At 34.2% G+C, this 5,694-nt stretch overlaps 1 long non-coding RNA gene across 2 annotated transcripts; it reads left to right on the top strand.

The window, feature by feature from the left end:
* Positions 1-268: 268 nt before the first annotated feature.
* LOC114313852 (uncharacterized) lies at positions 269-5,054 on the top strand. 2 transcript variants are annotated; one of them, XR_014361654.1, is made up of 3 exons: positions 269-409; positions 2,217-2,269; positions 4,771-5,054. It is a non-coding gene; the product is annotated as an uncharacterized LOC114313852 (long non-coding RNA). The 2 variants fall into 2 exon arrangements; XR_003647307.2 differs by lacking the exon at positions 269-409 and having other exon boundaries at positions 416-2,269.
* Positions 5,055-5,694: the final 640 nt, after the last annotated feature.

The following is a 5,694-nucleotide window of genomic DNA, read 5'->3' as shown; positions in this document are numbered from 1 at the left end:
AACTTTCTACGACATGCATTTGGCATGTTGTTAAAATATCAACTATACACGAACACATATGCCAGCTGTTAAAAGTATTGCACTTTTCACAGTGCACAAAACACTAGCCATTAAAAATATTATACTTTTTACGGCGCACAATTTATGTTGTGAATAGTATGACTGAAAAAAATAAGCGCCAAAATAAAATTTATGGCTCCAATCACCAAAATATATATATATATATATATCAGAATTTTTTTTTTCCAAAATAACATTTTGCCTTCTAGTTCGTCTAATCAGAAAGGAAACATAGCAAGGGTTTCAATCTCTCTCTCTCTCTCTCTCTAATGATGAAGGCCGAATCAATTGCTAAGGGTTACTACGCTCATCTCAACTCTTCTCTTCGGTTGTGTCTCTGAAATCAAAGGTATCTATCGTTGTCTCGTTCTTCTCTTCTCTTCTTAGTTGTGTATCTGAGTTTGGTTGCTTCCTCAAGGTGTTCCATTTGAAGCCATGAAGCCATGAAAGCTCCTCACTGTCATTTTCTCGACATCTGGGTCATTTTCTTGGCTTCCAAACAAGCTTCCTTTCCACCACAATGTCACTCTCACTTCTCTCTATCAGTCCTCGACATAGGCAGCGAACTCTTGTGGCTTAACTGCAAAAAACCCCAAAATTCCCAACTCGTATTTGACTCATGGCTTCACTCCATTGTTTTTTCCCCAATAATCTTAGCTTCTTATTGGTTTTTTAACGCACTTTTTATTGGTTTTCTACACGAATCAGAGTTGTTCGGTTTCTTAGCCATGTATTTGCTACTTGTTGCTGTTTGAAAATATTATTTTATTAGGGATACTTTTTTTTCCCTTGGCAATTGGAAACTATTTTTATAATTATTTTATTTTATTTTAAAGCCCACTTTTTATTTCTAAATGTGCTTTTGCCAATTTCATATCTCATTCTGTTTTCTTATTGATTTGGGGTTTTCGGGTTTTTGCAAAACAATGTAATCTTTCTTCCCTTTCAATGCCCATTTTATTATTTTATTGTTTGATGATGTGCTTCATGAGAATTGTAGCTGGTTTTATTATTTTATTGTTTTTCAATGCCCATTTTATTATTTTATTGTTTGATGAGGTTCATATAAAATATTTGCTTGGTGATGATGTGGCTATTTGGTAGTAGTTGAAATTGTTGTTGAAAATCTATTTGCCATTGAGATTGAACAATCGCTATTTTTTAGGAACAGGTATATGATGTCCTGTATTCCTTGGCTTTAGTGTCTGCTTGTGCACCTGTAAGTCCCCAGGAAGTTGTTTTTGTAGTAATTTGACTTGTTTAATTTGGTTGACATATTCAATTGTTGCATTTTTTTTTTAATTCCTAACGAGTATTTGAGAGAGCTTCTTTGGGCATATGGGCTACCACATTTATAGTGGCTGATTTTTATTTTAAGATTTGACATTTATTTTTGAATCCAAAGTTGATCTGTTGTGTGAATTGAAGAGTCGACTACAGATTTTGTGAAAACAATGAAGATTTTTTTTCCCTCCAGTTTTGTCCCCTTCACTTTTGCTTTTATAGTTTTTTTTTCTTTTGTATTTTGTTCTAAAGTTGACAAATGAAAGTGGGTTGAGATTCAAGTTAAAAGGTATTCCTCATGGTGGAACTCACACGATTTTGAGGCGAATTGTTTCTGCTGTGCTTTTTTCATCATCGGAATTATTTCAGAGTGATTAATATTATTTTTCCCCCCCACTTTTGTCCCCTCCAACTGCTTGTAGAATGTTCTCTGCTCCCTGTTGTTCTTAGAATGTTGTTGGGTGTCTATTAAATTGGGTGTCTGTTAGAATGTTGTTGGAAATTGTTTTCATGTTATGGGGAACAATGGTTAGTGGGCTATTTTTTTATTCTTTTTTTCCTGTGGTAGTGGAGAGTTGCTAGGGAGGTGGATCTATTATAGGAAGGTTGTATTCTATGCTTGTAGAGTCTTGTGGTGTGCGGAGTGTTTGGTAGCTAAGATCTCCTTAGCTACTTTTCGTATCCTTTTTCTGTTTTTTTCTTGTGGTGTGTGGGTGCTAGTGCTCACATTCATCACCTTGTATCTTTATCTTCTTATTTTAATGAAGACTTCTTTGCTGATAAAAAAAACTGTTTTCATAGATATTTTATTTTATTTTAAAACTCACTTTTTTTTTAATTTCTAATTAAATGTTTTGTTTTGCCCATTTCAGATCTCATTCTTCTCTCCCATTGATTTGGGGTTTTGGAGTTTTTGCAAAACAAGGTAATCTTTCTTCTTTTTCAATGCCCATTTTATTGTTTGATGATGCTGGTGATGATGTGGGTTCATAAGATGATGATTATGTTCATGTAAAATAATTACTTGTTGTCATTATAGTCTTTGCTAAGAATTTTTAGTAGTTGATACAAGGAAAACTCATGCTTTAGATTCAATTAAAAATTGATGCTTCACTTAACTCCAAAACAATATTTTAAAGAAAATCTGAAGAAGATTATATTTTATTCCATGAATTGATGTACGAAACCAAGGATTACATTTATTATATACAATCTATTACTTAACCTAACCACAACTGCCTAACCAAAGTTACAACTACTTAACTAAACTATGGTCAGCTCCTAATAGACTAACAACTCAAACTAATTCTATTACAATGTATTTTGAGTTCCACGCGTGTTAAATTGAGGCTGAAGTGCTGCAGCTTTAGCTGTTGCTTTATTCTGGATTAAGGCATGTGCTACGGCTTGGCTGGTCTAGGCTGCAGCCTGGCTTGTGACGGTGGCTGAACATTGATCGGCTGCAGCATAGATCTAATACAGCTGGGCCTTCGCCTTCTGAGGCTGCAGCCGTGACGACTCTGACCTCCGTAATATTATATTACATTATTTTAATAAGCTTAATTGCATGATTGTGTGTTTAATTGTGTGATTATATGCTTAATTTTGTGATTATCTATCGATACATGGAAAATATGTTTACTTATCGACTTAGAATTAGAAATTGTCAGCCCAAACGGCTTTAGAAACCAAAATTGACTAGCCCAATAGGCTAATTAGAATATTTAGATTTTTATGGCAACTTTAATTGAAATTTGATTCGGATTAAAATAATTAGATAAATTAATTAGGATTCATTAAAATTAAGTGGGATTAATTAGTCTTAAGCTAGCTTATATAAGGCCTTAATCATGCTTTGAACTCACATTATACGTCACATGAGTTGAAATTTGAGAGAGACTTGGCAATCAACAAGCATAGAGAGTGAAAAGCAACTCTAGAGAGAGAGAGAGAGAGAGAGAGAAGAGAATTGTAAAGGAATTGAAGGAAATTTGAAGAATTGAACTAGAGTACACTTGAATTCCAGCCTTAGGAATGATCTTCAACCTTAATCCTTGTAAATAAAACATGTAGAAGTTTAACTCATCTAGTTCTTGAGTTCATTTGCATGTAATTGTACAATAGAGGCATGAATTACCTTGAATTTGGAAGAATTGAGTTAATCATATACATATGCATGAATCACCAATTTGAGTTTGAATTTCATGGAATTTTCCGATTGCATGAAACTATATTTGACATTTTTGAAGATATTTCTTAGCTCTAACACTTCTCATCTCATGCATGGAAGTTTTGAAAAGAAAAGAGTGCAATTCATGCCATGCATGGTTTCACCATCATGGTTTAAGTTTGAATTTGGAAATTGGGAGCATGATTTTGAACAATTGGTTTCAAATTAACTATGTTTTCATGTTCTATAATGTTCTCCCATGTTTTTGTCCCAAATATACCAGTTTTGAACCTTTGAATGCATGTTTTGAGCTTTAAACAAAATTTTGGAAATTCCAGAATTCGACCAGTTCGCTCGAGCGAAAAGTGTCGTTTGAGCGTAAAAATCAAGTTCCCAAAAGTTTTGCAGAGTTTTGTAGACCGCTCGAGCGACCAAAGTTGCGCTCAAGCGAAGACCCTATTTTCAACAAATTTTGATTAACTCTTTTAAGTGCATACTTGCATCCTCATATCATTTCAAGTACTCTTAGGCACCAATTAGACTCATATAGTCATGGAATGAGTTAGAAACACGTAAGAAGAGTTAAATTAAAGTGAAACGGTTTTTGAATGGTGCTTCAATTGTGTATTTGTTATGTGTTTTGTTTAGGTGGGCGTTTGAGGCCTAGCATCGGTAGAACCCACTATGAGTAGTAACTTTATAAGGATATGTTCAAGTTATATTTATTTTCAAAACTATTATTGTTCTGGAAATCAATATCTGATTGATGGAATGATTTATTGAAACGTTATTTTCCTATGAATGAATGAAGATTCTCTTTTGAATTGTATTCGTGGCATCCAATAGTGAGGCCCTTGCCTGGGGAAACAATATCAAGGCCCATTCTTTAATAGGCCCTCACCTGGGGGATATAATACCATGGCCCATTGGCCCTCGCCTGGGGAAAACAATATTGTGGCCCATTAGAATAATTGAAACACAGAGATCTCTGATGTTAGACCCACGTGGTCACATTGAATATGGAATATTAATTGACCCATTGTGGTCTTATTGATTGACCCTTATTGTCCCATTTCCATTGATGCATTGTTACTCTATTGGATGTGCCACACAAATGGAATGAAATAGTTATTGATATCGAGATTTGGATAAAATTGCAAATGGATATTAGAATTGTTATCGAACTTCATTCATATAACCTCTTTATTCTATTATTACTCACTAGGCCCTAGCTCACTATTTATATGTATATGTAGGTGAGCAAACGGAACATCAAGGTTAGAAGAGAAGCCTCGGAGTCTACCCCATTGTTGGCATTTTTGAAGAGCTTCCGAGGAGCAAGCTTGGGCTCGAACGGAGTCAAGCAAAGTCAAAACACTTTTTTGTTTTTTTTGAAATTTTGTTTTGGTACTTGTATATGGGGTTTTTGTTTAATCTTGAATTGTGGAGTTTTAATGTATGAATTAGATGTTTAGGACCTTTGTGATGTATGTATATAAACTGGTTGCTCCACTATAATATGAGGTCTTTTTTTATATAAGCACAGCTCGATGGATTATTTTCAAACCTTATATTGCTTCCGCTAAGCCTCGTAATTTATACTCAAGAGTGATTTTGTTAATCGAGGTCATAGGCAATCTAATATTACTGGCCAGTCATGATGCTAAACTTATAGGGGCGAGTTTGGGTCATGACAGCAACTCTGTCTTCGATTTGGTTTATGGCTGCAGCAGCTTGGCTTGCTGAAGTTGAGGTGCTTTATTATTCTACTGTTACTGTTGTTGTTGTTGTATTATAGTCCAAGAAATAATTATTCACTCTTTGTTTGCTTCTTGGGATGGAATGGAGTAAAAATGACTCTAAAGGACATTCTGATATTATTTTTTACTTCGCCGTACTGCTCCTATTAATTTTTTTTTTTCCCCTCAAATAATGTTCTTTATGCCAATTGTGCTTTATGTTTGTATGTTTGCTTATTGGGATTTTTGGACTATTTTTAAAGTGCTATAGTGTCTCAACCTACTTAAATTAATTGTATTACCTTCTTTTTTGTTCTGTGAAATTGTTACTTTTGTACTATAAGATGATTCGTAATGTAATCCTTCCATATCCAATATGAAAACTCTATATAGCGATTTTGGTTTGAACCTAACCCAATTAATGTTTGGATCCAGGTTTCA

The sequence above is a fragment of the Camellia sinensis genome, chromosome 2 (genome assembly GCF_055761805.1).
Source record: "Camellia sinensis isolate YWXY chromosome 2, ASM5576180v1, whole genome shotgun sequence".
Taxonomy (NCBI): Eukaryota; Viridiplantae; Streptophyta; class Magnoliopsida; order Ericales; family Theaceae; genus Camellia; species Camellia sinensis.
Note: the sequence above shows the minus strand (reverse complement) of the source record. Positions and strands in the feature narration are given on the sequence as shown.